The sequence below is a fragment of the Rhinopithecus roxellana genome, chromosome 8, assembly GCF_007565055.1.
Source record: "Rhinopithecus roxellana isolate Shanxi Qingling chromosome 8, ASM756505v1, whole genome shotgun sequence".
Lineage (NCBI taxonomy): Eukaryota > Metazoa > Chordata > Mammalia > Primates > Cercopithecidae > Rhinopithecus > Rhinopithecus roxellana.
Window position 1 is genome coordinate 112,431,345 of NC_044556.1, and position 12,036 is coordinate 112,443,380.

Sequence of the window (12,036 nt, forward strand, 5' to 3'; positions counted from 1 at the left end):
TGAGTATCAGCAGTGGAGGCTGCAGAAGATAGAATATTGCTGAACAGCGAGTGTTGCTGTCTGATTCTTGCTCTGGAAGCTTTGTTTCATGGGTGTACCCTGTTCATGGGTGTACCCTGACTTGTGAGGTGTCGGTCTGCACTTAGTGGGGGATATCTCCCAGTTAGGCTACTCAGGGGTCAGGGACCCACTTGAGCAGACCGTCTTCTGTTCTCAGATCTCAACCTCCGTGCTGGGAGATCCACTGCTCTCTTCAAAGCTGTCAGACAGGGGCATTTACCTCTGCCAAGGTTTCTGCTGCTTTCTGTTCAGCTGTGCCCTGTCCCCAGAGGAGGAGTCTACAGAGGCAAGCCGGCCTCCTTGAGCTGTGGTGGGCTTCACCCAAACGAGCTTCCCAGGGGCTTTGTTTACCTACTTAAGCCTCAGCAATGGTGGGTGCCCCTCCCCCAGCCTTGCTGTTGCCTTGCAGTTAGATCTCAGACTGCTGTGCTAGCAATGAGGGAGGCTCCATGGGCGTGGGACCCTCTGGGCCAGGCACGGGATACAATCTTCTGATGTGCCATTTGCTAAGACCCTTGGTAAAGTGCAGTATTAGGGTGGGAGTTACCCGATTTTCCAGGTGTTGTGTGTCTCAATTTCCTTTGGAAGGAAAAGGAATTCCCTTCGCCCTTGTGCTTCCCAGGTGAGGCGATGCCTCGCCCTGCTTCCGCTCTCGCTGCTCGGGCTGCACCCGCAGACCAGCACCAACTGTCAGACACGCCCCAGTAAGATGAACCCAGTACTTCAGTTGAAACTGCAGAAATCACCCATCTTCGGTGTCACTCACGCTGGGAGCTGGAGGCTGGAGCTGTTCCTATTTGGCCATCTTGGGCGCACCCCCTATATTAACACTCTAAGTGCACTATGCATTATTGAAAATGGACGTTTAAGTCTTGAACTATAAGTATAGAACTGTTTATTCATTTAATTCTGTCCATCTTTGCTTCATATATTTTGGGTCTCTATTATATTCATCTATGTTTATAATTATTATATCTAAAGACCTATATTACATTCTTCAAGGAAGATACACAAATGATCCGGAACAGTGTACAATATTTTTTTAACTCATAAAAGTTTTTGCCATAAACTCACTTTGTCTTACATTAAACATAGCCACTCTAGCTATCTTTTGGTTACCATCTGCATGAAGCATCTTTTTTCTTTTCACTTTTTACCTATAGGTGTCTTTGCAAATAATGTGAATCTCTTTTAGACGATATATAGTTGGATGAGTTTTTCACCCTTTCTCCGAAAGTGTGCTTCATTTTTCTCTCTCCAAATGTTTCTGAACTTATTTATTTCAGATAGTAAGAGTGTATTACTAAAAAAATCTGTATAATAAATTTGTCAAAATTTGCAAACTTATCAAGAATTATTTGTCTCTAAAGAGAAGGATAAGCTGTTATATTTTTTAAGTTGTATTTTATTAATGATGCATAATTGTGCATACTTATGACATACAATGTGGTGCATACATTGATCATATATGTGTAATGATCAAATAAGGGTATTTGACCTATACATCACTTCAAACTTATTTCCATGGATGAAAACATCCCAAATCTTCTTTTCCAGTTATTTAGTAATGTGACATACAATATAGTTAACTGTGCTCATCCTACTGTGAAATAGAACACCACAACCTATTTTTCCATCAGACTAATTTTCTGTCCTCTGAGCAACGTCTTCCCATCTCCTTCTCACTCCTACTCTCCCCAGCTTCTGGTAACCACTATTTTCCTCTGTACCTCTATGAGATCAGTGCTTGGCTTGTTTGACTTAACAGAATATTTTCCAGGTTCATTTGTGTTGCCACAAATAAATTCTATATTTTATAAATGGTTTTCCATAGTGTGTGTACCACATTTTCTTTTGTAAATTTAAATTTTAATGATTATGGGAATATAATAATTATATATAATTTTAAGGTACATGTGATATTTTGATGCAGGTATATACATCAGATAAATTATAGGAAAGCAGAGTTTCTCTGTGTTTTGACCATTTCCTCTTGGCAGATGGTGAATGCTCAAAAAAAACTTCAATGAATATGCTTACATTTGGAAAGTACTACTGGAATGATACTTAATATTGATCATTTGCTACATTTAACAATTTACTAATAATATAATGCATCATTTTATAACTGTGCCCAAACATAGTTATAAAATATTATTTAACTAGAACAGTGAAACTAACGCATTCATTTTTGTTAACGAACATTTATAAAGACAAGCTGAAGATATATTTTGGATAATATCAATAAATAAGGCAATCCTTCCCACTGATCTTTCATTTAACAAAGCCATGCCTGTCTTCTCGGTTAAACTCAATCATTCCTTCATTCAAGCATTTTCTGTCATCATTATACCACTCATGGGTGCACTGTTCTTTGTTTGCTATTTAGCTTTGTATCTCTTTGGCCCTGTATCTAGACATGCGATTTTGATATCTGAGTCAAAGTGTAGGCGCTGGTGTTGCTCTGTTTGCCGTGACTTTTTGTAATTTGTGAAACTTCTCTGAAGGTCTAGTTCCTCATATGTAAATCGAAGGTCTTCATTTAGATGACTTAAATCTATAGTAATCCCTGGCTCCAAACTTCATAATTGTTCACTCCCTTTTCAAAGAAGACTCTATGATTGATGTTTACATTATTCAAAGAAATAATGACATTAATAGATACACAATACTTTCATAAATGTACACTTATTCTGAATTTAAAAAGACTTCTAGAGTCATTTTATGTACTTGGATAAAATAAATGGTTATATTCACAGATAAAACCATTTAAATTATAAAATTCTGATTCAATGTGCTTTTTAATCTCCTTGAACTCTTTTTCTTCTAAATCAATTTTTCTTTATCTTCCTTTATAGTTTATTTTCATATACTTAATAAACAAAGTTGAAATTACAACTAACTACACAAATACAAAAAACCCTGAGGGACTATTATGAACAACCCTATGCAGACAAACTAGAAAACCTAGAAGAGATAGATAAATTCCTTAAGGAATTTATCTATTCTTCCTTGAAGAATTTATCTATTTCTCCTCCCAAGATTATCTATTTAACCTCCTGAGATTAAACCAGGAAGAAACTGAAATCCTGAACAGACCAATAATGGGTTCTGAAATTAAATCAGTGATTTAAAAAACCTACCAACCAAAACAAGCCCTGGACCAGATGGATTAACAGACAACTCCTACCAGACATATAAATAGGAGTTGGTACTAAGTCTTCTGAAATTATTTTAAAAATTGAGGAGAAGGGACTACTCTCTACGTCATTCTGTGAAGCCAACATCATTCTGATACCAAAATCAGACACAAACACAACCAAAAAAGTAAACTTCAGGCCAACATTCCTGATGAGCAGAGACACAAAACTCCTCAATGAAATGCCAGCAAAGCAAATCCAGCAGCGCATCACAACGTGAATTCACCACGATCAAGTAGGCTTTATTTTGGGATGTGAGGTTGGTTCAACATGTGCAAATCAGTACATGTGATTCACCACATAAACATAACTAAATACAAAAACCACACGATCATCTCAATAGATGCAAAAACGATTTTTCATAAAATTCAGCATCCTTTCTTGTGAAAAACCCTCAGTATTCTGGGCATCAAATGAACTTAGATAAGAGCCATTTATGACAAACCCACAGCCAATATCATACTAAATAAAATCTGGAAGCTTTCCTCTTGAGAACTGGAACAATTTGAACAATTTCAGTTTTATTGTGTTGACATGATTAATTGAAGTATTTTATCTCCCTTTCTCCCAAATACCAGGCTAAAGACAGAATGAAATATTTCAAATAAACATTAAATAAGTCCAGATTGGTCATTAAGTTGAGTATTTTATTTTGCATTGTATAAATTCAAGACGTACAACATGTTTTGATGTAGATATCCAAAGTGAAATAATTACTACATGTTAGCCGTTTAATATATCCATCACTGCCTGTAGTTTATTTTTTGTGATTAAAAACACACATAATCTAGTTACTCTCAGCAAATTCGCAATATGTAATAAAATATGACCATAGTCCTTTTGTTGTACGTTAAATCTCTAAATATCTTTTTCTTACGTAACTGTAATTTTGTCTTTTATCTCCATTATCCCAATTTCTCTACTTTCCTGACTCTGGTAACTGCCCTTCAACTCCCTGTTTATCTTACTCAATTTCCTTTTCTTTTACATATAAATGAGCTCACGCTGCATTTTTCTTTCCGTGCCTGACTTCACTTAGCATATTGTACTCCATACTTTAAAATTTATTAAGATTAAAGAATTAAGCAAGCTCTAGTCTCTTAAGACGTTCATTTATCCACAAATATAAATTTCTGAGCAATCATGGAAAATGTGTTACGTCTTTTCAAGCAGGTCTTATAAATGTTTTCTATATTAATACTGACGCGGTTCTCATGTGGTTGTCATTCTATTCTGAGTGTTTAACCCTCTTGTTTTGCCAAATCTCTCCTCCTCAGAAATGAATAAATGCATTGACCCAAGAAACATTGATTTTTGAGCATCTATTTTGGAATAGGTGCTATATTAGGCTTTGGAAAGACACTCGTGATAAAATGGGTAAAATGTTGTATCTCCTGGATCTTACATTCCATGGCAGAGAAGAGATAACAAATAATCCCAAAAAAATGATCAGGAATGGTAAACACCATGAAGAAGAGGAAAACAGGGTGTGCAGGAGATAATGCCTGTTTCATATTCACTGTCTTGGTCTGATAATCAAGATAGCGGAGAAGAGACAAATCAGTTGAAGAAATGAGTCACAATGTATGGGCAAAGAGACCACCAGGCAGAGAGAACAGTGATCTTTTTTCTTTATTAAGTGTATTAAATGAATTGTGTTTATAGATATGCCACATTAGTTTAATTGTATTCCCTCACACTTTATTACCTTTATTTTGTTTTTCATATTTAAATATTTTTGATGAACAAATAAAATTGTATGTATTTATCATGTACAGTGTGATATTTTGAAATATGTATATTGTGTGGAATGGGTAAATTGAGGTAATATATGCATCACCTCACATACTTATAATTCTTTGCAGTAAGAAGACAAAAATCTACTCTTTGCCTTTATTTCAAAATCATTTCATTGTGTGGTAGAATAATATTTTCTATTTAACTAAATTTGTATATTCTATTATGTACAAATACCTATACATAAGGTATATTTTATAAGACTAAAATATCCTTAATTTCCCTCTTTACACAGTATCTACTAGTGTCCTAGCATAAGCAAGAACAGAATACCTTCTGAAATACACTAGTCTGTTCTCCCTTCCTTTATCTTCAATGGTAGCCAGTATGTTTACCCTAGTGCTTATTAGTATTTCTTTAAATGTGCGTTTATATTTTCTCCATCATCTTTATTATTTTACAATTACCAACCACGGAGCAGCCATTCGGCTCCTTCCCCATCACTCTGAGTGCTCTCCAGACTCAGCTGATTCCCATGTCACATCGTTCTGTTGCCGATCATCGTCTCCTCTTAGGGGGTCATCAGTTCTCTGAATCGTCATATTTCTGTCTTAAAATGTTTTCTCATTTATAAAACTGCTTTACTAAGGATTTGGGGTTGTAGAGTAAGTTGGAGGTTTATATCAGTATTTAGCTCTGATTTAAGGTAATAATATTGGGGTGGATTTATTCTAAGAAGTTCCTCATTTCTTTTCCTTGTAGTTTTGGAAAGTCATAGCATTTTCTAATTTCATTTTCAAGAATCTGATTTGCCTTTGCAGTTATTACAGGTGGATTGCAGGGGGCTGCAGGCACTGGGAATCTTTTCTTGTTTCCAAGCCCTACAACTTTGTTGTACGCATTCCTGCTGCTCCATGTTCACTTCTTACCACCTCCCTCCTCCTGGTTATGCCTGGGATGGTGACCACCTTACTCTAGGCAAGATTGTCCTGTTATCTCCACCACTTCTTTCCCAGGTACTCTCTGCATTTTCTCTTCAATAATCCTCGGATTGCTACCTGGCCCCGTGTTCGTCAGGCTTGGGTATAGCAGTTTACACTTATGAGAGGCCCCTCTCCTCCTTGGGGAATAATGTTCCCTGATATTTTTGATTATTACCACCGCCAGTGACCTTGACTGGGTCTCTTCCCTGCAGGACTTCCTGCTTCCATTATGGAGTTTCTGTACCAAATCTCTTTTCTTTTTTTTTTTTTTTTTTTTGTTTAAATTATACTTTATGTTCTAGGGTACATGTGCACAATGTGCAGGTTTGTTACATATGTATACATGTGCCATGTTGGTGTGCTGCACCAATTAACTCATCATTTACATTAGGTGTATCTCCCAAGCTATCCTCCCCGATCCCCCCTCCTCCCACCCCACACAGGCCCTTTTGTGTGATGTTCCCCTTTCTGCATCCAAGTGATCTCATTGCTCAGTTCCCACCTAAGAGTGAGAACATCCGGTGTTTGGTTTTCTGTTCTTGAGGTAGTTTGCTGAGAATGACGGTTTCCAGCTGCATCCATGTCCCTACAAAGGACATGAACTCATCCTTTTGTATGGCTGCATAGTATTCCATGGTGTATATGTGCCACATTTTCTTAATCCAGTCTGTCACCAATGGACATTTGGATTGATTTCAAGTCTTTGCTGTTGTGAATAGTGCTACAATAAACATACGTGTGCATGTGTCTTTATAGCAGCATGATTTATAATCCTTTGGGTATATCCCCAGTAATGGGATGGCTGGGTCAAATGGTATTTCGAGTTCTAGATCCTTGAGGAATCACCACACTGTTTTCCACAATAGTTGAACTAGTTTACAATCCCACCAACAGTGTAAAAGTGTTCCTATTTCTCCACATCCTCTCCAGCACCTGTTGTTTCCTGACTTTTTAATGATTGTCATTCTAACTGGTGTGAGATGGTATCTCATTGTGGTTTTGATTTGCATTTCTCTGATGGCCAGTGATGATGAACATTTTTTCATGTGTCTGTTGGCTGCATAAATGTCGTCTTTTGAGAAATGTCTGTTCATATCCTTTGCCCACTTTTTGATGGGGTTGTTTGCTTTTTTTCTTGTAAATGTGTTTGAGTTCTTTGTAGGTTCTGGATATTAACCCTTTGTCAGATGAGTAGATTGCAAAAATTTTCTCCCATTCTGTAGGCTGTCTGTTCACTCTGATGGTACTTTCTTTTGCTGTGCAGAAGCTCTTTTGTTAAATTAGACCCTATTTGTCAATTTTGGCTTTGTTGCCATTGCTTTTTGGGGTTTCAGACATGAAGTCCTTGCCCATGCCTATGTCCTGAATGGTATTGCCTAGGTTTTCTTCCAGGGTTTTTATGGCTTTAGGTCTAACATTTAAGTCTCTAATCCATCTTGAATTAATTTTTGTATAAGGGGTAAGGAAGGGGATCCAGTTTCAGCTTTCTACATATGGCTAGCCAGTTTTCCCAGCACCATTTATTAAATAGGGAATCCTTTCCCCATTTCTTGTTTTTGTCAGGTTTGTCAGAGATCAGATGGCTATAGATGTGTGGTATTATTTCTGAGGGCTCTGTTCTGTTCCATTGGTCTATATCTTTGTTTTGGTTCTGTACCAATTCTGATGAGTGTCAGTGACTTTCTTCCCCTTCCTTACATGTAATTTATAGTTGACGGATTGCTTTGTCTCCTGATTTCAGTGAAGGAATCATTCATGCTTTCTTTCATTTGTCTTTGTCTTGGATGTTTATTATACAGTTGGAGAGTTAAAGTAGGATAAAAAGGTGAGAAGACGATGTAAAAGTTTGTATCAGCAACTAGGATCCCCTTATGTATGTTTGAAAAGTTTTGTTCTGTTTGCTTTTGTGAGAAATGAGATGAATTGATGTGCAAAGTGTTATTACTTAGGGTGCCGCAAGAGAGGCCCAGGAAACATTGGAACACCAAAATTGATGGAGCAAACATGAGCAGAACAGAAAAATAATAAACAGAAATATGATAGTAGGGGATTATAATCCCCCACTCTCAATAGTGGATAAATAATCCAGGCAGGAAACCCATAAGTAAACAGTGGATCTGAACAACAGCTAGACCAAATGGCTCTAATAGCCATATACACAGAGCATCCCATTCAGCAGCAGCAGGAATACACATTCTTCTCAAGCACACATGGAACATTCTGAAGAATAGATCGTATTTTAGGTCACAAAACAAGTTTTAAGAATTTGTAGAAGTTTGGAATAATACAAAGTTGCTTTTCTGACCCCAATGATATGAAACCAGAAATAAATGACAGTAGGGAAATTGGAAAATTCACAAACACGTGGAAATTAAACAATACATTCATAAGCAACAAATGGACCAAAAATAAAATACCTTGAGACAAACAAAATTGGACAAATAACATACCAAAGTTTATAAGGTACAGCACAAGTAGTTCTGATAGCTACCTTGAGAGAGAGAGAAATGGTCCCTAATAAGAAACCGAATCTTGTACTCTAGGAATTAGAAAGGAAGAAAGAACTAAGCCAAAAGTTAGAGGAAAGAAGAAAGGTTAGAGCAGAATTAAACACTAACAAGAAAGACAATAGAAAAGATCAGTAACACGAGGAGTTGGTTCTGTAAAAACATGAGACAAATTGGCAAACCTTTAGGCAGACAAACCAAGAAAACTAAGATGACTCAAATAAAACTAAGTAAAACAGGAGAAAGTACAGTCAATACCACCAAAATACAAAGGGCCATAAGAGACTACCATGACCAATTATGTCAATAAATTGGGTAATATAGAATAAATGGATAAATTCTTAGACACGTATGTCCTGAAGAAAGAATAAACCCGAACAAATGAATAACTAGTACAGAGACTTGAATCACTAACAATAATAAAAAACTTTCCTTAAAAGTTCAGGACTTGATGTTTTTACTGGTGATTGCTACCAAATATCTAAAAGCAGATTAATGCTATTCTCAAACTCTTCCAATTAAAAAGGTACACTTTCCAACTCAAACTCATTTTTAGATGCATTACCCTAATACCAATGTCAGAAGGACACTAAGAAAAAAAAATTACAGGCCAATTTTTTTTATGATCATAGATGTAAAGATTCTCAACGATACTAGCAAACTGAATTCAATATGTTCAAAAGATCATTTCCTTGAATATGTTTTCCTCTGAAATTTATTCATTTTGTTTCCAAATGTCAGTTTTCTTTATATTTTTTTCATTAATCTAATTTTAAATATTCCACCTAAAAAAATTTGTGGGTTTGATAAACATATTTTAATTAACATTTAAATTAAACCCAAGTTTGTAAATATAATTGTATATTTTCTGTCCCATTAGATTTTGGTTATGAGTATCTGGTCCATTGCATGGTAAGCTATTTTTTCCCACAGAAGTAATCCCAGGACCTTAAATCTACACTGAATCTCTCAAAGTTTAATTGGTGAGCTGGGATTGTAGTCCCTGGGGTGTGAAAAGCATAAATAAGCCATACCTTAAGTCTAGGCCCTTTATCCCTGTAGGGAGTCCTTCTTCTCCTCTATTCTCTTTCAGAATTACTTATTACTTTAGGTTCAGTGTATGCAGCACATAGTGATTCTATGGGTTTGTTTTCTGAAACTCAAATATGCAAAAATATAGAAAAAGCACACCAGGCATCCCACCTTCTGTGTATCACTAAGGGAGCATCTCTTCCTCTTTCTCCCCTAATAAGTTGTATATTATTTTCTCATTTTAATTTTTTGCTATTTTTATTATCTGAGATTTATCATTGGAATCACACAAATATTAAACCAGGAAAGATCAGGAAGAAATTGAGATCTCCCACAATATCAGGTATTCTAAAACATGTTATATGAAAATTGTACTAACTGAAAGCATGAATCACAAATCTTGCAGGTAGAAATGTCAATGTATTAATTTTGAGGAAGAGCAACTTGGATGAATATATGGATGTAAACTGCTGATCAACTACAGCCAAAAATTACATTGTAATTTAAATGTGTCCCTAAACTTGACCCATTACCAATCCAGATAAGTCTGTGCTTCTGATTATGTAGATTTTCAAAGGATTGAAATGTATTTGTCTTTTCCAAATCTTGACTAGCTTGTCTGACAAGGTGGGATCATGTCAAGTAGACTGGACTGAGGTGATCCCTTCATTTTAAAGAGCAGTCTTTGGCAAACACTGATCCTGGAAACTGATATGATTTTGTTTGATGAATTTTACGGGTTGTTTTTTAAAAGCCAGGAAAGGAGACATAACGTTAAAACCACTCATTTGTGGCCATCCACATTATACTATAGGGAAGACTGATTTTTTTTCAGGCGATTATTGTAGCAAAATATTTTAAGTTTTATTGAGATCTTTTGTCATGTCTAAATTTGTTCATCATATATCCTGAGCTTAATTCAATGCCTGGCTCATGATAAATTTTATTTATTGTGGTAAGAGCACTTAACATGAAATTTACCCTCTTAACAAACTTTTTAAGTGCACGATACAGTATTGTAAACTACAGGCACGATGTTGCACAGCCAGTCTCTAGGACTTACTCATCTTGTGTAACTGAAAGTTTATACCCATTGTACAGTAGATCAAGTGAAGAAATATGTGATACATGGCACAAGACCTATAGAACAGGCAGGAAAAACTTCTTCTGGCATCAGAAAACCTGTTCATTGCTGAGTTCATTCATTATATTCACCTCCTTAGACCACAATGCTAACCGATGAATGTAACTGGCTGTGACAAAACTGTCTTTCATCAACCTACAGACTTTAAGATTGATGGAAAGAGAAAGACCTGTTGTATTCTAGAATTCTATCATCCACTCTTGGATCATCATCACCACTTAGCAGAGCTTTGCATCAAATTCCAGATAAAGAATATCAAGCTCAAGGATATAGCAACTCTTGAATAATGGGAAAGAAAAATGAACTGTTTGGGAAGTAGAAAGATAATCATGAATTCAGTAATTAAAGTCTTGCCCTGAGCAAATGCCATGGACTTGACATCATAAAAAACATAAAATAGGTATAAGCCAAAACTGTTTATTTTGGGAAATTCTATTTAAAGCAAAATGAAAAATACCTGATAAACAACAGAAAATTCAGTCGCCAAGGGAAATAAAACTCTAGTTACCAAAATAAAATGTCAAAAGAAAACTTACATAAACATATACATCCATGCATTCAATAGAAGTCGCATAGAATTTTTGCCATATCTCAGTATTTTGGAATTTTACAAACACCACGAGTCTCAATAATAATACATAACCTTCGTCTCTCATTCTGTTATTTTTTCCTCGAGCTTGGGAAAGATAATGTGTGAGTGGATAGAGAGAGTGATTTTGGGGATCAGGATGAGACAATTCTGCTTAAGGCAACTTCTCTTAGGACAGCAGGAGGTAGCAAGAGAAGAAGGGGCAGAATAACCATTAACAGTTTACACCATGTTTATAGCTATAATAGTTTAATATAATATGAAGTAATTACTTTCAATTACTTGTTAATAACATACAGATATATACTATATATTCCTTAAAATGGTTATCTAAAAGTTTAAGAAATTAAAAAACCTTTAATCTTAGAAATTATCTAGAAATTTAAATTTATGAATAATCACAGGTAAATGTGTTATGATTTTATCTTTTGTCAAATAAACCTTACAAATATTTTCAATATTGATATTGTTTCATTTTAAATGTGCCACTAACATGATGCTGTCATTTCGTTGTCATTCTAGCAGTAAGGATTCTGAGTCCTTAGCACTGTGTCTGACCCAGCCCTCTCCTTCCAGAAAGTGACTGAATAAACTCATTCAGAACATATTTATTTTTGAGCATCTACTTTGGGGCTAGCACCATGTTAGGCTTTCAGCAGATGCCAGGGATAAAAATGAGCAAAATGTCTCATATTATTAATATGACACTATATTGTGGAAAAGAGAAAAATAATTACAAAAATACGTTTAATTTTATGAAGAAAAATAGGATAAGGGACAGATC